The sequence below is a fragment of the Copidosoma floridanum genome, unplaced genomic scaffold (genome assembly GCF_036245765.1).
Source record: "Copidosoma floridanum isolate Cflo_tuat_1 unplaced genomic scaffold, Cflo_Japanese_pri ptg000034l, whole genome shotgun sequence".
In the NCBI taxonomy this organism is placed as follows: Eukaryota; Metazoa; Arthropoda; class Insecta; order Hymenoptera; family Encyrtidae; genus Copidosoma; species Copidosoma floridanum.
Window position 1 is genome coordinate 9,443,365 of NW_028321911.1, and position 27,110 is coordinate 9,470,474.

Here is a 27,110-nt window from a genome sequence, read left to right on the forward strand (position 1 = left end):
TAATTAATATAATAAATAAAACAACACAAGCGCCAATCCCCACACGACCCGGGGCGCTTACTGGCCGCTTTGTTTTTAAATATAATAATTAAAATAACACAAGCGCCAATCCCCACAAAACCCGGGGTGCTTACTGGCTGCTTTGTTTTTTAATATAATAAATAAAATAACACAAGCGCCAATCCCCACACAACCTGGGGCGCTTACTGGCCGCTTTGCTTTTTAATATAATAAATAAAGTAACACAAGCGCCAATCCCCACACAACCCGGGGCGCTTACTGGCCGCTTTGTTTTTTATTATAATAAATAAAATAACACAACCGCCAATCCCCACACAACCCGGGGCGCTTACTGGCCGCTTTGTTTATTATTTTAAAAAATAATTAACACATGTACCAATCACCACACAACCCGGGGCGCTTATAGGCCGCTTTGTTTTTTAATATAATAAATAAAATAACACAAGCACCAATCCCCACACAACCTGAGGCGCTTACTGGCCGCTTTGTTTTTTAATATAATAAATAAAATAACACAAGCGCCAATCTCCACAGAACCCGGGGCAATTACTGGCCGCTTTGTTTATTATTTAAAAAAATAATTAACGCAGGTACCAATCACCAGACAACCCGGAGCGCATACTAGTTGCTTTGATAATTAATATAATAAATAAATTGACACAAGCGCCAATCCCCACACAACCCGGGGCGCTTACTGGCCGCTTTGTTTTTTAATATAATAAATAAAATAACACAAGCGCCAATCCCAACACAACCTGGGGCGCTTACTGGCCACTTTGTTAATTAATACAATAAATAAAATAACAGAAGCGCCAATCCCCACACAACCCGGGGCGCTTACTGGCCGCTTTGTTTTTTAATATAATAAATAAAATAACACAAGCACCAATCCCCACACAACCTGGGGCGCCTACTGGCCGCTTTGTTTTTTAATATAATAAATAAAATAACACAAGCGCCATACCCCACACAACCTGGGGCGCTTACTGGCCGCTTTGTTAATTAATATAATAAATAAAATAACAGAAGCGCCAATCTCCACACAACCCGGGGCGCTTACTGGCCGCTTTGTTTATTATTTAAAAAAATAATTAACGCAGGTACCAATCACCACACAACCCGGAGCGCTTACTAGTTGCTTTGATAATTAATATAATAAATAAATTGACACAAGCGCCAATCCCCACACAACCCGGGGCGCTTACTGGCCGCTTTGCTTTTTAATATAATAAATAAAGTAACACAAGCGCCAATCCCCACACAACCCGGGACGCTTACTGGCCGCTTTGTTTTTTAATATAATAAATAAAATAACACAAGCGCCAATCCCCACACAACCCGGGGCGCTTATTGGCCGCTTTGTTTTTTAATATAATAAATAAAATAACACAAGCGCCAATCCCCACACAACCCGGGGCGCTTACTGGCCGCTTTGTTTATTATTTGAAAAAATAATTAACACATGTACCAATCACCACACAACCCGGGGCGCTTATAGGCCGCTTTGTTTTTTAATATAATAAATAAAATAACACAAGCACCAATCCCCACACAACCTGGGGCGCTTACTGGCTGCTTTGTTTTTTAATATAATAAATAAAATAACACAAGCGCCAATCTCCACACAACCCGGGGCGCTTACTGGCCACTTTGTTTATTATTTGAAAAAATAATTAACGCAGGTACCAATCACCACACAACCCGGAGCGCATACTAGTTGCTTTGATAATTAATATAATAAATAAATTGACACAAGCGCCAATCCCCACACAACCCGGGGCGCTTACCGGCCGCTTTGTTTTTTAATATAGTAAATAAAATAACACAAGCGCCAATCCCCACACAACCTGGGGCGCTTACTGGCCACTTCGTTAATTAATACAATAAATAAAATAACAGAAGCGCTATCCCCACACAACCCGGGGCGCTTACTGGCCGCTTTGTTTTTTAATATAATAAATAAAGTAACACAAGCGCCAATCCCCACACAACCCGGGGCGCTTACTGGCCGCTTTGTTTTTTAATGTAATGAATAAAATAACACAAGCGCCAATCCCCACACACTCCGGGGCGCTTACTGGCCGCTTTGTTTATTATTTAAAAAAATAATTAACTCATGTACCAATCACCACAGAACCCAAGGCGCTTACTGGCCGCTTTGGTTTTTAATATAATAAATAAAATAACACAAGCACCAATCCCCACACAACCTGGGGCGCTTACTGGCCGCTTTGTTTTTTAATATAATAAATAAAATAACACAAGCGCCAATCCCCACACAACCTGGGGCGCTTACTGGCCGCTTTGTTAATTAATATAATAAATAAAATAACAGAAGCGCCAATCCCCACACAACCCAGGGCGCTTACTGGCCGCTTTGTTTATTATTTAAAAAAATAATTAACGCAGGTACCAATCACCACACAACCCGGAGCGCATACTGGTTGCTTTGATAATTAATATAATAAATAAAATGACACAAGCGCCAATCTTCACACAACCCGGGGCGCTTACTGGCCGCTTTGTTAATTAATATAATAAATAAAATAACAGAAGCGCCAATCCCCACACAACCCAGGGCGCTTACTGGCCGCTTTGTTTATTATTTAAAAAAATAATTAACGCAGGTACCAATCACCACACAACCCGGAGCGCATACTGGTTGCTTTGATAATTAATATAATAAATAAAATGACACAAGCGCCAATCCCCACACAACCCGGGACGCTTACTGGCCGCTTTGTTTTTTAATATAATAAATAAAATAACACAAGCGCCAATCTCCACACAACCTGGGGCGCTTACTGGCCGCTTTGTTAATTAATATAATAAATAAAATAACAGAAGCGCTATCCCCACACAACCCGGGGCGCTTACTGGCCGCTTTGTTTTTTAATATAATAAATAAAGTATTACAAGCGCCAATCCCCACACAACCCGGGGCGCTTACTGGCCGCTTTGTTTTTTAATATAATAAATAAAATAACACAAGCGCTAATTCCCACACAACCTGGGGCGCTTACTGGCCGCTATGTTTTTAAATATAATAAATAAAATAACACAAGCGCCAATCCCCACACAACCCGGGGCGCTTACTGGCCGCCTTGTTTATTTTTTCAAAAAATAATTAACTCATGTACCAATCCCCACACAACCCGGGGCGCTTACTGGCCGCTTTGTTTATTATTTAAAAAAATAATTAACGCAGGTACCAATCACCACACAACCCGGAGCGCATACTGGTTGCTTTGATAATTAATATAATAAATAAAACAACACAAGCGCCAATCCCCACACAACCCGGGGCGCTTACTGGCCGCTTTGTTTTTAAATAAAATAAATAAAATAACACAATCGCCAATCCCCACACAACCCGGGGTGCTTACTGGCTGCTTTTTTTTTTAATATAATAAATAAAATAACACAAGCGCCAATCCCCACACAACCCGGGGCGCTTACTGGCCGCTTTGTTTTTTAATATAATAAATAAAATAACACAAGCGCCAATCCCCACACAACCCGGGGCGCTTACTGGCCGCTTTGTTTTTTAATATAATAAATAAAATAACACAAGCGCCAATCCTCACACAACCCGGGGCGCTTACTGGCCGCTTTGTTTATTATTTAAAAAAATAATTAACACATGTACCAATCACCACACAACCCGGAGAGCTTACTGGTTGCTTTGTTAATTAATATAATAAATAAAATAACAGAAGCGCAAATCCCCACACAACCCAGGGCGCTTACTGGCCGCTTTGTTAATTAATATAATAAATAAAATAACAGAAGCGCTATCCCCACACAACCCGGGGCGCTTACTGGCCGCTTTGTTTTTTAATATAATAAATAAAGTAACACAAGCGCCAATCCCCACACAACCCGGGGCGCTTACTGGTCGCTTTGTTTATTATTTAAAAAAATAATTAACGCAAGTACCAATCACCACACAACCCGAAGCGCTTACTGGTTGCTTTGTTAATTAATATAATAAATAAAATAACAGAAGCGCCAATCCCCACACATGCCGGGGCGCTTACTGGCCGCTTTGTTTATTATTTAAAAAAATAATTAACGCAGGTACCAATCACCACACAACCCGGAGCGCTTACTGGCCGCTTTATTTTTTAATATAATAAATAAAATGACACAAGCGTTAATCCCCACACAACCTGGGGCGCTTACTGGCAGCTTTGTTTTTTAATATAATAAATAAAATCACACAAGCGCCAATCCCCACACAACCCGGGGCGCTTACTGGCCGCTTTGTTTATTATTTAAAAAAATAATTAACGCAGGTACCAATCACCATACAACCCGGAGCGCTTACTGGTTGCTTTGTTAATTAATATAATAAATAAAATGACACAAGCGCCAATCCCCACACAACTTGGGGCGCTTACTGGCCGCCTTGTTTTTTAAAATAATAAATAAAATAACACAAGCGCCAATCCCCACACAACCTGGGGCGCTTACTGGCCGCTTTGTTTTTTAATATAATAAATAAAATAACACAAGCGCCAATCCTCACACAACCCGTGGCGCTTACTGGCCGCTATGTTTTTCAATATAATAAATAAAATAACAAAAGCGCCAATCCCCACACAACCTGGGGCGCTTACTGGCCACTTTGTTAATTAATACAATAAATAAAATAACAGAAGCGCCAATCCCCACACAACCCGGGGCGCTTACTGGCCGCTTTGTTTTTTAATATAATAAATAAAATAACACAAGCACCAATCTCCACACAACTTGGGGCGCCTACTGGCCGCTTTGTTTTTTAATATAATAAATAAAATAACACAAGCGCCAATCTCCACACAACCCGGGGCGCTTACTGGCCGCTTTGTTTATTATTTAAAAAAATAATTAACGCAGGTACCAATCACCACACAACCCGGAGCGCATACTAGTTGCTTTGATAATTAATATAATAAATAAATTGACACAAGCGCCAATTTCCACACAACCCGGGGCGCTTACTGGCCGCTTTGCTTTTTAATATAATAAATAAAGTAACACAAGCGCGAATCCCCACACAACCCGGGACGCTTACTGGCCGCTTTGTTTTTTAATATAATAAATAAAATAACACAAGCGCCAATCCCCACACAACCCGGGGCGCTTACCGGCCGCTTTGTTTATTATTTAAAAAAATAATTAACGCAGGTACCAATCACCACACAACCCGGAGCGCATACTAGTTGCTTTGATAATTAATATAATAAATAAATTGACACAAGCGCCAATCCCCACACAACCCGGGGCGCTTACTGGCCGCTTTGTTTTTTAATATAATAAATAAAATAACACAAGCGCCAATCCCCACACAACCTGGGGCGCTTACTGGCCACTTTGTTAATTAATACAATAAATTAAATAACAGAAGCGCCAATCCCCACACAACCCGGGGCGCTTACTGGCCGCTTTGTTTTTTAATATAATAAATAAAATAACACAAGCACCAATCCCCACACAACCTGGGGCGCCTACTGGCCGCTTTGTTTTTAATATAATAAATAAAATAACACAAGCGCAAATCTCCACACAACCCGGGGCGCTTACTGGCCGCTTTGTTTATTATTTAAAAAAATAATTAACGCAGGTACCAATCACCACACAACCCGGAGCGCATACTAGTTGCTTTGATAATTAATATAATAAATAAATTGACACAAGCGCCAATCCCCACACAACCCGGGGCGCTTACTGGCCGCTTTGCTTTTTAATATAATAAATAAAGTAACACAAGCGCCAATCCCCACACAACCCAGGACGCTTACTGGCCGCTTTGTTTTTTAATATAATAAATAAAATAACACAAGCGCCAATCCCCACACAACCCGGGGCGCTTACTGGCCGCTTTGTTTTTTAATATAATAAATAAAATAACACAAGCGCCAATCCTCACACAACCTGGGGCGCTTACTGGCCGCTTTGTTTATTATTTGAAAAAATAATTAACACATGTACCAATCACCACACAACCCGGAGCGCATACTAGTTGCTTTGATAATTAATATAATAAATAAATTGACACAAGCGCCAATCCCCACACAACCCGGGGCGCTTACTGGCCGCTTTGCTTTTTAATATAATAAATAAAGTAACACAAGCGCCAATCCCCACACAACCTGGGGCGCCTACTGGCCGCTTTGTTTTTTAATATAATAAATAAAGTAACACAAGCGCCAATCCCCACACAACCCGGGGCGCTTACTGGCCGCTTTGTTTTTTAATGTAATGAATAAAATAACACAAGCGCCAATCCCCACACATTCCGGGGCGCTTACTGGCCGCTTTGTTTATTATTTAAAAAAATAATTAACTCATGTACCAATCACCACACAACCCAAGGCGCTTACTGGCCGCTTTGGTTTTTAATATAATAAATAAAATAACACAAGCACCAATCCCCACACAACCTGGGGCGCTTACTGGCCGCTTTGTTTTTTAATATAATAAATAAAATAACACAAGCGCCAATCCCCACACAACCTGGGGCGCTTACTAGCCGCTATGTTAATTAATATAATAAATAAAATAACAGAAGCGCCAATCCCCACACAACCCGGGGCGCTTACTGGCCGCTTTGTTTATTATTTAAAAAAATAATTAACGCAGGTACCAATCACCACACAACCCGGAGCGCATACTGGTTGCTTTGATAATTAATATAATAAATAAAATGACACAAGCGCCAATCTTCGCACAACCCGGGGCGCTTACTGGCCGCTTTGTTTTTTAATATAATAAATAAAATAACACAAGCGCCAATCCCCACACAACCCGGGGCGCTTACCGGCCGCTTTGTTTATTATTTAAAAAAATAATTAACGCAGGTACCAATCACCACACAACCCGGAGCGCATACTAGTTGCTTTGATAATTAATATAATAAATAAATTGACACAAGCGCCAATCCCCACACAACCCGGGGCGCTTACTGGCCGCTTTGTTTTTTAATATAATAAATAAAATAACACAAGCGCCAATCCCCACACAACCTGGGGCGCTTACTGGCCACTTTGTTAATTAATACAATAAATAAAATAACAGAAGCGCCAATCCCCACACAACCCGGGGCGCTTACTGGCCGCTTTGTTTTTTAATATAATAAATAAAATAACACAAGCACCAATCCCCACACAACCTGGGGCGCCTACTGGCCGCTTTGTTTTTAATATAATAAATAAAATAACACAAGCGCAAATCTCCACACAACCCGGGGCGCTTACTGGCCGCTTTGTTTATTATTTAAAAAAATAATTAACGCAGGTACTAATCACCACACAACCCGGAGCGCATACTAGTTGCTTTGATAATTAATATAATAAATAAATTGACACAAGCGCCAATCCCCACACAACCCGGGGCGCTTACTGGCCGCTTTGCTTTTTAATATAATAAATAAAGTAACACAAGCGCCAATCCCCACACAACCCGGGACGCTTACTGGCCGCTTTGTTTTTTAATATAATAAATAAAATAACACAAGCGCCAATCCCCACACAACCCGGGGCGCTTACTGGCCGCTTTGTTTTTTAATATAATAAATAAAATAACACAAGCGCCAATCCCCACACAACCTGGGGCGCTTACTGGCCGCTTTTTTTATTATTTGAAAAAATAATTAACACATGTACCAATCACCACACAACCCGGAGCGCATACTAGTTGCTTTGATAATTAATATAATAAATAAATTGACACAAGCGCCAATCCCCACACAACCCGGGGCGCTTACTGGCCGCTTTGCTTTTTAATATAATAAATAAAGTAACACAAGCGCCAATCCCCACACAACCTGGGGCGCCTACTGGCCGCTTTGTTTTTTAATATAATAAATAAAGTAACACAAGCGCCAATCCCCACACAACCCGGGGCGCTTACTGGCCGCTTTGTTTTTTAATGTAATGAATAAAATAACACAAGCGCCAATCCCCACACATTCCGGGGCGCTTACTGGCCGCTTTGTTTATTATTTAAAAAAATAATTAACTCATGTACCAATCACCACACAACCCAAGGCGCTTACTGGCCGCTTTGGTTTTTAATATAATAAATAAAATAACACAAGCACCAATCCCCACACAACCTGGAGCGCTTACTGGCCGCTATGTTTTTAAATATAATAAATAAAATAACACAAGCGCCAATCCCCACACAACCCGGGGCGCTTACTGGCCGCCTTGTTTATTATTTAAAAAAATAATTAACTCATGTACCAATCCCCACACAACCCGGGGCGCTTACTGGCCGCTTTGTTTATTATTTAAAAAAATAATTAACGCAGGTACCAATCACCACACAACCCGGAGCGCATACTGGTTGCTTTAATAATTAATATAATAAATAAAACAACACAAGCGCCAATCCCCACACAACCCGGGGCGCTGACTGGCCGCTTTGTTTTTAAATATAATAAATAAAATAACACAATCGCCAATCCCTACACAACCCGGGGTGCTTACTGGCTGCTTTTTTTTTTAATATAATAAATAAAATAACACAAGCGCCAATCCCCACACAACCTGGGGCGCTTACTGGCCGCTTTGCTTTTTAATATAATAAATAAAGTAACACAAGCGCCAATCCCCACACAACCCAATGCGCTTACTGGCCGCTTTGTTTTTTAATATAATAAATAAAATAACACAAGCGCCAATCCCCACACAACCCGAAGCGCTTACTGGCCGCTTTGTTTTTTAATATAATAAATAAAATAACACAAGCGCCAATCCTCACACAACCCGGGGCGCTTACTGGCCGCTTTGTTTATTATTTAAAAAAATAATTAACACATGTACCAATCACCACACAACCCGGAGCGCTCACTGGTTGCTTTGTTAATTAATATAATAAATAAATTGACACAAGCGCCAATCCCCACACAACCCGGGGCGCTTACTGGCCGCTTTGCTTTTTAATATAATAAATAAAGTAACACAAGCGCCAATCCCTACACAACTCGGGACGCTTACTGGCCGCTTTGTTTTTTAATATAATAAATAAAATAACACAAGCGCCAATCCCCACACAACCCAGGGCGCTTACTGGCCGCTTTGTTTTTTAATATAATAAATAAAATAACACAAGCGCCAATCCCCACACAACCTGGGGCGCTTACTGGCCGCTTTGTTTATTATTTGAAAAAATAATTAACACATGTACCAATCACCACACAACTCGGAGCGCATACTAGTTGCTTTGATAATTAATATAATAAATAAATTGACACAAGCGCCAATCCCCACACAACCCGGGGCGCTTACTGGCCGCTTTGCTTTTTAATATAATAAATAAAGTAACACAAGCGCCAATCCCCACACAACCTGGGGCGCTTACTGGCCGCTTTGGTTTTTAATATAATAAATAAAGTAACACAAGCGCCAATCCCCACACAACCCAATGCGCTTACTGGCCGCTTTGTTTTTTAATATAATAAATAAAATAACACAAGCGCCAATCCCCACACAACCCGGTGCGCTTACTGGCCACTTTGTTTTTTAATATAATAAATAAAATAACACAAGCACCAATCCCCACACAACCTGGGGCGCTTACTGGCCGCTTTGTTTTTTAATATAATAAATAAAATAACACAAGCGCCAATCCCCACACAACCTGGGGCGCTTACTAGCCGCTATGTTAATTAATATAATAAATCAAATAACAGAAGCGCCAATCCCCACACAACCCGGGGCGCTTACTGGCCGCTTTGTTTATTATTTAAAAAAATAATTAACGCAGGTACCAATCACCACACAACCCGGAGCGCATACTGGTTGCTTTGATAATTAATATAATAAATAAAATGACACAAGCGCCAATCTTCGCACAACCCGGGGCGCTTACTGGCCGCTTTGTTTTTTAATATAATAAATAAAATAACAGAAGCGCTATCCCCACACAACCCGGGGCAATTACTGGATGCTTTGTTTATTATTTAAAAAAATAATTAACGCAGGTACCAATCACCACACAACCCGGAGCGCATACTGGTTGCTTTGATAATCAATATAATAAATAAAATGACACAAGCGCCAATCCCCACACAACCCGGGGCGCTTACTGGCCGCTTTGTTTTTTAATATAATAAATAAAATAACACAAGCGCCAATCTCCACACAACCTGGGGCGCTTACTGGCCGCTTTGTTAATTAATATAATAAATAAAATAACAGAAGCGCTATCCCCACACAACCCGGGGCGCTTACTGGCCGCTTTGTTTTTTAAAATAATAAATAAAGTATTACAAGCGCCAATCCCCACACAACCCGGGGCGCTTACTGGCCGCTTTGTTTTTTAATATAATAAATAAAATAACACAAGCGCTAATTCCCACACAACCTGGGGCGCTTACTGGCCGCTATGTTTTTAAATATAATAAATAAAATAACACAAGCGCCAATCCCCACACAACCCGGGGCGCTTACTGGCCGCCTTGTTTATTATTTAAAAAAATAATTAACTCATGTACCAATCCCCACACAACCCGGGGCGCTTACTGGCCGCTTTGTTTATTATTTAAAAAAATAATTAACGCAGGTACCAATCACCACACAACCCGGAGCGCATACTGGTTGCTTTGATAATTAATATAATAAATAAAACAACACAAGCGCCAATCCCCACACAACCCGGGGCGCTGACTGGCCGCTTTGTTTTTAAATATAATAAATAAAATAACACAATCGCCAATCCCCACACAACCCGGGGTGCTTACTGGCTGCTTTTTTTTTTAATATAATAAATAAAATAACACAAGCGCCAATCCCCACACAACCTGGGGCGCTTACTGGCCGCTTTGCTTTTTAATATAATAAATAAAGTAACACAAGCGCCAATCCCCACACAACCCAATGCGCTTACTGGCCGCTTTGTTTTTTAATATAATAAATAAAATAACACAAGCGCCAATCCCCACACAACCCGGGGCGCTTACTGGCCGCTTTGTTTTTTAATATAATAAATAAAATAACACAAGCGCCAATCCTTCCACAACCCGGGGCGCTTACTGGCCGCTTTGTTTATTATTTAAAAAAATAATTAACACATGTACCAATCACCACACAACCCGGAGCGCTCACTGGTTGCTTTGTTAATTAATATAATAAATAAAATAACAGAAGCGCCAATCCCCACACAACCCAGGGCGCTTACTGGCCGCTTTGTTAATTAATATAATAAATAAAATAACAGAAGCGCTATCCCCACACAACCCGGGGCGCTTACTGGCCGCTTTGTTTTTTAATATAATAAATAAAGTAACACAAGCGCCAATCCCCACACAACCCGGGGCGCTTACTGGTCGCTTTGTTTATTATTTAAAAAAATAATTAACGCAAGTACCAATCACCACACAACCCGGAGCGCTTACTGGTTGCTTTGTTAATTAATATAATAAATAAAATAACAGAAGCGCCAATCCCCACACATGCCGGGGCGCTTACTGGCCGCTTTGTTTATTATTTAAAAAAATAATTAACGCAGGTACCAATCACCACACAACCCGGAGCGCTTACTGGCCGCTTTATTTTTTAATATAATAAATAAAATGACACAAGCGTTAATCCCCACACAACCTGGGGCGCTTACTGGCAGCTTTGTTTTTTAATATAATAAATAAAATCACACAAGCGCCAATCCCCACACAACCCGGGGCGCTTACTGGCCGCTTTGTTTATTATTTAAAAAAATAATTAACGCAGGTACCAATCACCACACAACCCGGAGCGCTTACTGGTTGCTTTGTTAATTAATATAATAAATAAAATGACACAAGCGCCAATCCCCACACAACTTGGGGCGCTTACTGGCCGCCTTGTTTTTTAAAATAATAAATAAAATAACACAAGCGCCAATCCCCACACAACCTGGGGCGCTTACTGGCCGCTTTGTTTTATAATATAATAAATAAAATAACACAAGCGCCAATCCTCACACAACCCGTGGCGCTTACTGGCCGCTATGTTTTTCAATATAATAAATAAAATAACACAAGCGCCAATCTCCACAGAACCCGGGGCGCTTACTGGCCGCTTTGTTTATTATTTAAAAAAATAATTAACGCAGGTACCAATCACCACACAACCCGGAGCGCATACTAGTTGCTTTGATAATTAATATAATAAATAAATTGACACAAGCGCCAATCCCCACACAACCCGGGGCGCTTACTGGCCGCTTTGTTTTTTAATATAAAAAATAAAATAACACAAGCGCCAATCCTCACACAACCCGTGGCGCTTACTGGCCGCTATGTTTTTTAATATAATAAATAAAGTAACACAAGCGCCAATCCCCACACAACCCGGGGCGCTTACTGGCCGCTTTGTTTTTTAATGTAATGAATAAAATAACACAAGCGCCAATCCCCACACATTCCGGGGCGCTTACTGGCCGCTTTGTTTATTATTTAAAAAAATAATTAACTCATGTACCAATCACCACACAACCCAAGGCGCTTACTGGCCGCTTTGGTTTTTAATATAATAAATAAAATAACACAAGCACCAATCCCCACACAACCTGGGGCGCTTACTGGCCGCTTTGTTTTTTAATATAATAAATAAAATAACACAAGCGCCAATCCCCACACAACCTGGGGCGCTTACTGGCCGCTTTGTTTTTTAATATAATAAATAAAATAACACAAGCGCCAATCCCCACACAACCTGGGGCGCTTACTAGCCGCTATGTTAATTAATATAATGCATAAAATAACAGAAGCGCCAATCCCCACACAACCCGGAGCGCATACTGGTTGCTTTGATAATTAATATAATAAATAAAATGACACAAGCGCCAATCTTCGCACAACCCGGGGCGCTTACTGGCCGCTTTGTTTTTTAATATAATAAATAAAATAACAGAAGCGCTATCCCCACACAACCCGGGGCAATTACTGGATGCTTTGTTTATTATTTAAAAAAATAATTAACGCAGGTACCAATCACCACACAACCCGGAGCGCATACTGGTTGCTTTGATAATCAATATAATAAATAAAATGACACAAGCGCCAATCCCCACACAACCCGGGGCGCTTACTGGCCGCTTTGTTTTTTAATATAATAAATAAAATAACACAAGCGCCAATCTCCACACAACCTGGGGCGCTTACTGGCCGCTTTGTTAATTAATATAATAAATAAAATAACAGAAGCGCTATCCCCACACAACCCGGGGCGCTTACTGGCCGCTTTGTTTTTTAAAATAATAAATAAAGTATTACAAGCGCCAATCCCCACACAACCCGGGGCGCTTACTGGCCGCTTTGTTTTTTAATATAATAAATAAAATAACACAAGCGCTAATTCCCACACAACCTGGGGCGCTTACTGGCCGCTATGTTTTTAAATATAATAAATAAAATAACACAAGCGCCAATCCCCACACAACCCGGGGCGCTTACTGGCCGCCTTGTTTATTATTTAAAAAAATAATTAACTCATGTACCAATCCCCACACAACCCGGGGCGCTTACTGGCCGCTTTGTTTATTATTTAAAAAAATAATTAACGCAGGTACCAATCACCACACAACCCGGAGCGCATACTGGTTGCTTTGATAATTAATATAATAAATAAAACAACACAAGCGCCAATCCCCACACAACCCGGGGCGCTGACTGGCCGCTTTGTTTTTAAATATAATAAATAAAATAACACAATCGCCAATCCCCACACAACCCGGGGTGCTTACTGGCTGCTTTTTTTTTTAATATAATAAATAAAATAACACAAGCGCCAATCCCCACACAACCTGGGGCGCTTACTGGCCGCTTTGCTTTTTAATATAATAAATAAAGTAACACAAGCGCCAATCCCCACACAACCCAATGCGCTTACTGGCCGCTTTGTTTTTTAATATAATAAATAAAATAACACAAGCGCCAATCCCCACACAACCCGGGGCGCTTACTGGCCGCTTTGTTTTTTAATATAATAAATAAAATAACACAAGCGCCAATCCTTCCACAACCCGGGGCGCTTACTGGCCGCTTTGTTTATTATTTAAAAAAATTATTAACACATGTACCAATCACCACACAACCCGGAGCGCTCACTGGTTGCTTTGTTAATTAATATAATAAATAAAATAACAGAAGCGCCAATCCCCACACAACCCAGGGCGCTTACTGGCCGCTTTGTTAATTAATATAATAAATAAAATAACAGAAGCGCTATCCCCACACAACCCGGGGCGCTTACTGGCCGCTTTGTTTTTTAATATAATAAATAAAGTAACACAAGCGCCAATCCCCACACAACCCGGGGCGCTTACTGGTCGCTTTGTTTATTATTTAAAAAAATAATTAACGCAAGTACCAATCACCACACAACCCGGAGCGCTTACTGGTTGCTTTGTTAATTAATATAATAAATAAAATAACAGAAGCGCCAATCCCCACACATGCCGGGGCGCTTACTGGCCGCTTTGTTTATTATTTAAAAAAATAATTAACGCAGGTACCAATCACCACACAACCCGGAGCGCTTACTGGCCGCTTTATTTTTTAATATAATAAATAAAATGACACAAGCGTTAATCCCCACACAACCTGGGGCGCTTACTGGCAGCTTTGTTTTTTAATATAATAAATAAAATCACACAAGCGCCAATCCCCACACAACCCGGGGCGCTTACTGGCCGCTTTGTTTATTATTTAAAAAAATAATTAACGCAGGTACCAATCACCACACAACCCGGAGCGCTTACTGGTTGCTTTGTTAATTAATATAATAAATAAAATGACACAAGTGCCAATCCCCACACAACTTGGGGCGCTTACTGGCCGCCTTGTTTTTTAAAATAATAAATAAAATAACACAAGCGCCAATCCCCACACAACCTGGGGCGCTTACTGGCCGCTTTGTTTTATAATATAATAAATAAAATAACACAAGCGCCAATCCTCACACAACCCGTGGCGCTTACTGGCCGCTATGTTTTTCAATATAATAAATAAAATAACACAAGCGCCAATCTCCACAGAACCCGGGGCGCTTACTGGCCGCTTTGTTTATTATTTAAAAAAATAATTAACGCAGGTACCAATCACCACACAACCCGGAGCGCATACTAGTTGCTTTGATAATTAATATAATAAATAAATTGACACAAGCGCCAATCCCCACACAACCCGGGGCGCTTACTGGCCGCTTTGTTTTTTAATATAAAAAATAAAATAACACAAGCGCCAATCCTCACACAACCCGTGGCGCTTACTGGCCGCTATGTTTTTTAATATAATAAATAAAGTAACACAAGCGCCAATCCCCACACAACCCGGGGCGCTTACTGGCCACTTTGTTTTTTAATGTAATGAATAAAATAACACAAGCGCCAATCCCCACACATTCCGGGGCGCTTACTGGCCGCTTTGTTTATTATTTAAAAAAATAATTAACTCATGTACCAATCACCACACAACCCAAGGCGCTTACTGGCCGCTTTGGTTTTTAATATAATAAATAAAATAACACAAGCACCAATCCCCACACAACCTGGGGCGCTTACTGGCCGCTTTGTTTTTTAATATAATAAATAAAATAACACAAGCGCCAATCCCCACACAACCTGGGGCGCTTACTAGCCGCTATGTTAATTAATATAATGCATAAAATAACAGAAGCGCCAATCCCCACACAACCCGGGGCGCTTACTGGCCGCTTTGTTTATTATTTAAAAAAATAATTAACGCAGGTACCAATCACCACACAACCCGGAGCGCATACTGGTTGCTTTGATAATTAATATAATAAATAAAATGACACAAGCGCCAATCTTCGCACAACCCGGGGCGCTTACTGGCCGCTTTGTTTTTTAATATAATAAATAAAATAACAGAAGCGCTATCCCCACACAGCCCGGGGCAATTACTGGATGCTTTGTTTATTATTTAAAAAAATAATTAACGCAGGTACCAATCACCACACAACCCGGAGCGCATACTGGTTGCTTTGATAATCAATATAATAAATAAAATGACACAAGCGCCAATCCCCACACAACCCGGGGCGCTTACTGGCCGCTTTGTTTTTTAATATAATAAATAAAATAACACAAGCGCCAATCTCCACACAACCTGGGGCGCTTACTGGCCGCTTTGTTAATTAATATAATAAATAAAATAACAGAAGCGCTATCCCCACACAACCCGGGGCGCTTACTGGCCGCTTTGTTTTTTAAAATAATAAATAAAGTATTACAAGCGCCAATCCCCACACAACCCGGGGCGCTTACTGGCCGCTTTGTTTTTTAATATAATAAATAAAATAACACAAGCGCTAATTCCCACACAACCTGGGGCGCTTACTGGCCGCTATGTTTTTAAATATAATAAATAAAATAACACAAGCGCCAATCCCCACACAACCCGGGGCGCTTACTGGCCGCCTTGTTTATTATTTAAAAAAATAATTAACTCATGTACCAATCCCCACACAACCCGGGGCGCTTACTGGCCGCTTTGTTTATTATTTAAAAAAATAATTAACGCAGGTACCAATCACCACACAACCCGGAGCGCATACTGGTTGCTTTGATAATTAATATAATAAATAAAACAACACAAGCGCCAATCCCCACACAACCCGGGGCGCTGACTGGCCGCTTTGTTTTTAAATATAATAAATAGAACAACACAAGCGCCAATCCCCACACAACCCAATGCGCTTACTGGCCGCTTTGTTTTTTAATATAATAAATAAAATAACACAAGCGCCAATCCCCACACAACCCGGGGCGCTTACTGGCCGCTTTGTTTTTTAATATAATAAATAAAATAACACAAGCGCCAATCCTCACACAACCCGGGGCGCTTACTGGCCGCTTTGTTTATTATTTAAAAAAATAATTAACACATGTACCAATCACAACACAACCCGGAGCGCTTACTGGTTGCTTTGTTAATTAATATAATAAATAAAATAACAGAAGCGCCAATCCCCACACAACCCAGGGCACTTACTGGCCGCTTTGTTAATTAATATAATACGTAAAATAACAGAAGCGCTATCCCCACACAACCCGGGGCGCTTACTGGCCGCTTTGTTTTTTAATATAATAAATAAAGTAACACAAGCGCCAATCCCCACACAACCCGGGGCGCTTACTGGTCGCTTTGTTTATTATTTAAAAAAATAATTAACGCAAGTACCAATCACCACACAACCCGGAGCGCTTACTGGTTGCTTTGTTAATTAATATAATAAATAAAATAACAGAAGCGCCAATCCCCACACATGCCGGGGCGCTTACTGGCCGCTTTGTTTATCATTTAAAAAAATAATTAACGCAGGTACCAATCACCACACAACCCGGAGCGCTTACTGGCCGCTTTATTTTTTAATATAATAAATAAAATGACACAAGCGTTAATCCCCACACAACCTGGGGCGCTTACTGGCAGCTTTGTTTTTTAATATAATAAATAAAATCACACAAGCGCCAATCCCCACACAACCCGGGGCGCTTACTGGCCGCTTTGTTTATTATTTAAAAAAATAATTAACGCAGGTACCAATCACCACACAACCCGGAGCGCTTACTGGTTGCTTTGTTAATTAATATAATAAATAAAATGACACAAGCGCCAATCCCCACACAACTTGGGGCGCTTACTGGCCGCCTTGTTTTTTAAAATAATAAATAAAATAACACAAGCGCCAATCCCCACACAACCTGGGGCGCTTACTGGCCGCTTTGTTTTTTAATATAATAAATAAAATAACACAAGCGCCAATCCTCACACAACCCGTGGCGCTTACTGGCCGCTATGTTTTTCAATATAATAAATAAAATAACACAAGCGCCAATCTCCACAGAACCCGGGGCGCTTACTGGCCGCTTTGTTTATTATTTAAAAAAATAATTAACGCAGGTACCAATCACCACACAACCCGGAGCGCATACTAGTTGCTTTGATAATTAATATAATAAATAAATTGACACAAGCGCCAATCCCCACACAACCCGGGGCGCTTACTGGCCGCTTTGTTTTTTAATATAATAAATAAAATAACACAAGCGCCAATCCCCACACAACCTGGGGCGCTTACTGGCCACTTTGTTAATTAATACAATAAATAAAATAACAGAAGCGCCAATCCCCACACAACCCGGGGCGCTTACAGGCCGCTTTGTTTTTTAATATAATAAATAAAATAACACAAGCACCAATCCCCACACAACCTGGGGCGCCAACTGGCCGCTTTGTTGTTTAATATAATAAATAAAATAACACAAGCGCCAATCTCCACACAACCCGGGGCGCTTACTGGCCGCTTTGTTTATTATTTAAAAAAATAATTAACGCAGGTACCAATCACCACACAACCCGGAGCGCATACTAGTTGCTTTGATAATTAATATAATAAATAAATTGACACAAGCGCCAATCCCCACACAACCCGGGGCGCTTACTGGCCGCTTTGCTTTTTAATATAATAAATAAAGTAACACAAGCGCCAATCCCCACACAACCCGGGACGCTTACTGGCCGCTTTGTTTTTTAATATAATAAATAAAATAACACAAGCGCCAATCCCCACACAACCCGGGGCGCTTACTGGACGCTTTGTTTTTTAATATAATAAATAAATTAACACAAGCGCCAATCCCCACACAACCTGGGGCGCTTACTGGCCGCTTTGTTTATTATTTGAAAAAATAATTAACACATGTACCAATCACCACACAACCCGGAGCGCATACTAGTTGCTTTGATAATTAATATAATAAATAAATTGACACAAGCGCCAATCCCCACACAACCCGGGGCGCTTACTGGCCGCTTTGCTTTTTAATATAATAAATAAAGTAACACAAGCGCCAATCCCCACACAACCAGGGGCGCCTACTGGCCGCTTTGTTTTTTAATATAATAAATAAAATAACACAAGCGCCAATCTCCACACAACCCGGGGCGCTTACTGGCCGCTTTGTTTATTATTTAAAAAAATAATTAACGCAGGTACCAATCACCACACAACCCGGAGCGCATACTAGTTGCTTTGATAATTAATATAATAAATAAATTGACACAAGCGCCAATCCCCACACAACCCGGGGCGCTTACTGGCCGCTTTGCTTTTTAATATAATAAATAAAGTAACACAAGCGCCAATCCCCACACAACCCGGGACGCTTACTGGCCGCTTTGTTTTTTAATATAATAAATAAAATAACACAAGCGCCAATCTCCACACAACCCGGGGCGCTTACTGGCCGCTTTGTTTATTATTTAAAAAAATAATTAACGCAGGTACCAATCACCACACAACCCAGAGCGCATACTAGTTGCTTTGATAATTAATATAATAAATAAATTGACACAAGCGCCAATCCCCACACAACCCGGAGCGCTTACTGGCCGCTTTGTTTTTTAATATAGTAAATAAAATAACACAAGCGCCAATCCCCACACAACCTGGGGCGCTTACTGGCCACTTTGTTAATTAATACAATAAATAAAATAACAGAAGCGCTATCCCCACACAACCCGGGGCGCTTACTGGCCACTTTGTTTTTTAATATAATAAATAAAGTAACACAAGCGCCAATCCCCACACAACCCGGGGCGCTTACTGGCCGCTTTGTTTTTTAATGTAATGAATAAAATAACACAAGCGCCAATCCCCACACATTCCGGGGCGCTTACTGGCCGCTTTGTTTATTATTTAAAAAAATAATTAACTCATGTACCAATCACCACACAACCCAAGGCGCTTACTGGCCGCTTTGGTTTTTAATATAATAAATAAAATAACACAAGCACCAATCCCCACACAACCTAGGGCGCTTACTGGCCGCTTTGTTTTTTAATATAATAAATAAAATAACACAAGCGCCAATCCCTACACAACCTGGGGCGCTTACTAGCCGCTTTGTTAATTAATATAATAAATAAAATAACAGAAGCGCCAATCCCCACACAACCCGGGGCGCTTACTGGCCGCTTTGTTTATTATTTAAAAAAATAATTAACGCAAGTACCAATCACCACACAACCCGGAGCGCATACTGGTTGCTTTGATAATTAATATAATAAATAAAATGACACAAGCGCCAATCTTCACACAACCCGGGGCGCTTACTGGCCGCTTTGTTTTTTAATATAATAAATAAAATAACAGAAGCGCTATCCCCACACAACCCGGGGCAATTACTAGATGCTTTGTTTATTATTTAAAAAAATAATTAACGCAGGTACCAATCACCACACAACCCGGAGCGCATACTGGTTGCTTTGATAATTAATATAATAAATAAAATAACAGAAGCGCCAATCCCCACACAACCCGGGGCGCTTACTGGCCGCTTTGTTTATTATTTAAAAAAATAATTCACGCAGGTACCAATCACCACACAACCCGGAGCGCTTACTGGCCGCTTTGTTTTTTAATATAATAAATAAAATAACACAAGCGCCAATCTCCACACAACCTGGGGCGCTTACTGGCCGCTTTGTTAATTAATATAATAAATAAAATAACAGAAGCGCTATCCTTACACAACCCGGGGCGCTTACTGGCCGCTTTGTTTTTTAATATAATAAATAAAGTATTACAAGCGCCAATCCCCACACAACCCGGGGCGCTTACTGGCCGCTTTGTTTTTTAATATAATAAATAAAATAACACAAGCGCTAATTCCCACACAACCTAGGGCGCTTACTGGCCGCTATGTTTTTAAATATAATAAATAAAATAACACAAGCGCCAATCCCCACACAACCCGGGGCGCTTACTGGCCGCCTTGATTATTATTTAAAAAAATAATTAACTCATGTACCAATCCCCACACAACCCGGGGCGCTTACTGGCCGCTTTGTTTATTATTTAAAAAAATAATTAACGCAGGTACCAATCACCACACAACCCGGAGCGCATACTGGTTGCTTTGATAATTAATATAATAAATAAAACAACACAAGCGCCAATCCCCACACAACCCGGGGCGCTTACTGGCCGCTTTGTTTTTAAATATAATAAATAAAATAACACAATCGCCAATCCCCACACAACCCAGGGTGCTTACTGGCTGCTTTTTTTTTTAATATAATAAATAAAATAACACAAGCGCCAATCCCCACACAACCTGGGGCGCTTACTGGCCGCTTTGTTTTTTAATATAATAAATAAAGTAACACAAGCGCCAATCCTCACACAACCCGGGGCGCTTACTGGTCGCTTTGTTTATTATTTAAAAAAATAATTAACGCAAGTACCAATCACCACACAACCCGGAGCGCTTACTGGTTGCTTTGTTAATTAATATAATAAATAAAATAACAGAAGCGCCAATCCCCACACATGCCGGGGCGCTTACTGGCCGCTTTGTTTTTTAATATAATAAATAAAGTAACACAAGCGCCAATCCCCACACAACCCGGGGCGCTTACTGGCCGCTTTGTTTTTTAATGTAATGAATAAAATAACACAAGCGCCAATCCCCACACATTCCGGGGCGCTTACTGGCCGCTTTGTTTATTATTTAAAAAAATAATTAACTCATGTACCAATCACCACACAACCCAAGGCGCTTACTGGCCGTTTTGGTTTTTAATATAATAAATAAAATAACACAAGCACCAATCCCCACACAACCTAGGGCGCTTACTGGCCGCTTTGTTTTTTAATATAATAAATAAAATAACACAAGCGCCAATCCCTACACAACCTGGGGCGCTTACTAGCCGCTTTGTTAATTAATATAATAAATAAAATAACAGAAGCGCCAATCCCCACACAACCCGGGGCGCTTACTGGCCGCTTTGTTTATTATTTAAAAAAATAATTAACGCAAGTACCAATCACCACACAACCCGGAGCGCATACTGGTTGCTTTGATAATTAATATAATAAATAAAACAACACAAGCGCCAATCCCCACACAACCCGGGGCGCTTACTGGCCGCTTTGTTTTTAAATATAATAAATAAAATAACACAATCGCCAATCCCCACACAACCCGGGGTGCTTACTGGCTGCTTTTTTTTTTAATATAATAAATAAAATAACACAAGCGCCAATCCCCACACAACCTGGGGCGCTTGCTGGCCGCTTTGTTTTTTAATATAATAAATAAAGTAACACAAGCGCCAATTCCCACACAACCCGGGGCGCTTACTGGTCGCTTTGTTTATTATTTAAAAAAATAATTAACGCAAGTACCAATTACCACACAACCCGGAGCGCTTACTGGTTGCTTTGTTAATTAATATAATAAATAAAATAACACAAGCGCCAATCCCCACACAACCTGGGGCGCTTACTGGCCGCTTTGTTTTTTAATATAATAAATAAAGTAACACAAGCGCCAATCCCCACACAACCCGGGGCGCTTACTGGTCGCTTTGTTTATTATTTAAAAAAATAATTAACGCAAGTACCAATCACCACACAACCCGGAGCGCTTACTGGTTGCTTTGTTAATTAATATAATAAATAAAATAACAGAAGCGCCAATCCCCACACATGCCGGGGCGCTTACTGGCCGCTTTGTTTATTATTTAAAAAAATAATTAACGCAGGTACCAATCACCACACAACCCGGAGCGCTTACTGGCCGCTTTATTTTTTAATATAATAAATAAAATGACACAAGCGCCAATCCCCACACAACCCAGGGCGCTTACTGGCCGCTTTGTTAATTAATATAATAAATAAAATAACAGAAGCGCTATCCCCACACAACCCGGGGCGCTTACTGGCCGCTTTGTTTTTTAATATAATAAATAAAGTAACACAAGCGCCAATCCCCACACAACCCGTGGCGCTTACTGGTCGCTTTGTTTATTATTTAAAAAAATAATTAACGCAAGTACCAATCACCACACAACCCGGAGCGCTTACTGGTTGCTTTGTTAATTAATATAATAAATAAAATAACAGAAGCGCCAATCCCCACACATGCCGGGGCGCTTACTGGCCGCTTTGTTTATTATTTAAAAAAATAATTAACGCAGGTACCAATCACCACACAACCCGGAGCGCTTACTGGCCGCTTTATTTTTTAATATAATAAATAAAATGACACAAGCGTTAATCCCCACACAACCTGGGGCGCTTACTGGCAGCTTTGTTTTTTAAAATAATAAATAAAATCACACAAGCGCCAATCCCCACACAACCCGGGGCGCTTACTGGCCGCTTTGTTTATTATTTAAAAAAATAATTAACGCAGGTACCAATCACCACACAACCCGGAGCGCTTACTGGTTGCTTTGTTAATTAATATAATAAATAAAATGACACAAGCGCCAATCCCCACACAACTTGGGGCGCTTACTGGCCGCCTTGTTTTTTAAAATAATAAATAAAATAACACAAGCGCCAATCCCCACACAACCTGGGGCGCTTACTGGCCGCTTTGTTTTTTAATATAATAAATAAAATAACACAAGCGCCAATCCTCACACAACCCGTGGCGCTTACTGGCCGCTATGTTTTTCAATATAATAAATAAAATAACACAAGCGCCAATCCCCACACAACCCGGGGCGCTCACTGGCCGCTTTGTTTATTAATCGAATGAATGAAATAAAAAATAACATTCTGGAGCGTTAGATGATGATTTTAAAAATTAATAAAATCGATAAAGTAAGATCACGAATGCCCATTACCAAACTATAAAGAGCATTTTCTAGTTGCGTTTGACTTTTTTTATTATTTGATGCTTTCTTCAAACAAATGATGCAACCAGTAAGCGCCCCGGGTTGTGTGGGGATTGGCGCTTGTGTTATTTTATTTATTATATTAATTAACAAAGCAACCAGTAAGCACCCTGGGTTGTGCGGGGATTGGTACTTGCTTAGATTATTTTTCATATAATAAACAAGCCGGCCAGTAAGTGCCTCGGGTGGAGTGGGGATTGGCGCTTGTGTTATTTAATTTATTTTAAATAAATAAAGAGAGCAGTAAGCGCCCCAAGTTGAGTGCTAATTGGCGCTTGTGTTATTTAATTTGTTCTAAATAAATAAAGAGAGCAGTTAGCGCCCCGGGTTAAGTGGGAATTGGCGCTTATGTTATTTTATTTATTATATTGAAAAACAAAGCGGCCAGTAAGCGCCCTGGGTTGTGTGGGGATTGGCGCTTGGGTCATTTTATTCATTATATTAATCAACAAAGCAACTAGTAAGCGCTCCGGGTTGTGTGGTGATTGGTACCTGCGTTAATTATTTTTTTAAATAATAAACAAAGCGGCTAGTAAGCGCCCCGGGTTGTGTGGGGATTGGTGCTTGTGTTATTTTATTTATTATATTAAAAAACAAAGCGGCCAGTAAGCGCCCCGGGTAGTGTGGGGATTGGCGCTTGTGTTACTTTATTTATTATATTAAAAAACAAAGCGGCCAGTAAGCGCCCCGGGTTGTGTGAGGATAGCGCTTCTGTTATTTTATTTATTATATTAATTAACAAAGTGGCCAGAAAGCGCCCCGGGTTGTGTGGGGATTGGCGCTTGTGTTATTTTATTTATCATATTCAAAAACATAGCGGCCAGTAAGCGCCCCGGGTTGTGTGGGGATTGGCGCTTGTGTTATTTTATTTATTATATTAAAAAACAAAGCGGCCAGTAACCGCCCCAGGTTGTGTGGGGATTGGCGCTTGTGTAATTTTATTTATTATATTAAAAAACAAAGCGGCCAGTAAGCGCCCTGGGTTGTGTGGGGATTGGCGCTTGTATTACTTTATTTATTATATTAAAAAACAAAGCAGCCAGTAAGCGCCCTGGCATGTGTGGGGATTGGCGCTTCTGTTATTTTATTTATTATATTAATTAACAAAGCAACCAGTAAGCGCCCCGAGTTGTGTGGGGATTGGCGCTTCTGTTATTTTATTTATTATATTAATTAACAAAGCAACCAGTAAGCGCTTTGGGTTGTGTGGTGATTGGTACATGTGTTAATTATTTTTTTAAATAATAAACAAAGCGGCCAGTAAGCGCCCCGGGTTGTGTGGGGATTGGCGCTTGTGTTATTTTATTTATCATATTCAAAAACATAGCGGCCAGTAAGCGCCCCGGGTTGTGTGGGGATTGGCGCTTGTGTTATTTTATTTATTATATTAAAAAACAAAGCGGCCAGTAAGCGCCCCAGGTTGTGTGGGGATTGGCGCTTGTGTTATTTTATTTATTATATTAAGAAACATAGCGGCCAGTAAGCGCCATGGGTTGTTTGGGGATTGGCGCTTGTGTTATTTTATTTATTATATTAAAAAACAAAGAGGCCAGTAAGCGCCCCAGGTTGTGTGGGGATTGGCGCTTGTGTTATTTTATTTATTATTTTAAAAAACAAGGCGGCCAGTAAGCGCCCTGGGTTGTGTGGGGATTGGCGCTTCTGTTATTTTATTTATTATATTAATTAACAAAGCAACCAGTAAGCGCTCCGGGTTGTGTGGTGATTGGTACATGTGTTAATTATTTTTTTAAATAATAAACAAAGCGGCCAGTAAGTGCCCCGGGTTGTGTGGGGATTGGCGCTTGTGTTATTTTATTTACTATATTAAAAAACAAAGTGGCCAGTAAGCGCCCCGGGTTGTGTGGAGATTGGCGCTTGTGTTATTTTATTTATTATATTAAAAGACAAAGCGGCCAGTAAGCGCCCCGGGTTGTGTGGTGATTGGTACTTATGTTAATTATTTTTTTAAATAAAAAACAAAGCGGCCAGTAAGCGCTCCTGGTTGTGTGGTGATTGGTACTTGCGTTAATTATTTTTTTAAATAATAAACAAAGCGGCCAGTAAGCGCCCCGGGTTGTGTGGTGATTGGTACTTGCGTTAATTATTTTTTTAAATAATAAACAAAGTGGCCAGTAAGCGCCCCGGATTGTGTGGGGATTGGCGCTTGTTTTATTTTATTTATTATATTAAAACACATAGCGGCCAGTAAGCGCTTCGGGTTGTGTGGGGATTGGCGCTTGCGTTATTGTTTATTAATAATTAAAGCTTGTGATACTGCTTTTAGGCGCGTTGGGTTATTGGGTTAAATAGCTTAGGATTAATTTATCAAGTTATGGTGTATGAAATGTTGTCGAGTTATCTGGGGTTTTGCGTCTTGCTTCATATAGCCAATTTGAATTTTCCGCAAGTTCGGCAGTCACTTTTGAGAGCGCTGGCTCTGTTCGATGACATATTCGGGAGTACTGCATTGGGCTCTTCTGGAATGCAGGGCGTACTTTGGGTACTAGGTACTAAAACTACTTATTCCTTCTTATGGTCGAATTCTTCTGAAAAATGGATAAACTTAATTTCTCAACTAGCTTATAATATATAGATATTTTCACCTGGCAAAGGTGAAAAAAACACCCGCTGATCAAAATACCAGTAAATAAATTTCTCATGGTTTTTCGTACAGCTTTTTATAATCTGACATAACAATTTTTGGTGATAAATAGTCGAAATTCTCTTTTATATAACGTAACACCTCTTCGTAATCTTTTGTCATTCTTCTGGACATGAGAATAAAAAAACAAGGGAGTGCTTGAAAAACATATTTGTATTAATAACATAACGCTATGATGTTACTTTCGTAAATTAAGACATACATTTAATGAGAGCTAGGCAATAGTAAGTTGTAGTGAGGGTAAGAATCAATGCAAATTTTTTTTTTTTGACAAATAATTTTTAAAGTTATACATTTATAGAGACGTTAAAAAGACTCTCACAGTAAATGTTTAATTTTTACTTCTTAATTAAATTCTTAAAAAAAGAAATAGTTTTATCTATGGGGTTTTGTACTTTACGATCTCTTTAATTAGTGAATTGGGTGATATTTGAGGTAAGCTACATTTCCTGGCATGTAATACTAATTTATTTACGATACAGTAATACTACAGGATATTTTTTTAAAGTTTTGTTTTAGATTTATATTGTAGGTATTATATACGTGACTAAGAATAAGTGTACAATAGGTACGAGCGTGACGTTACAAATTTTATCAGCGTAGGAATTTATCATGAAAGAATCGCAAGATTCGTTGAAAGTGAGTAGTCTCGTACTGGCCAGCCTGACAACAGCATTTCGTGCTACGTCTGTACTTTGTACGATTCTTACCTACATAATATATTCCTTTGTTTAT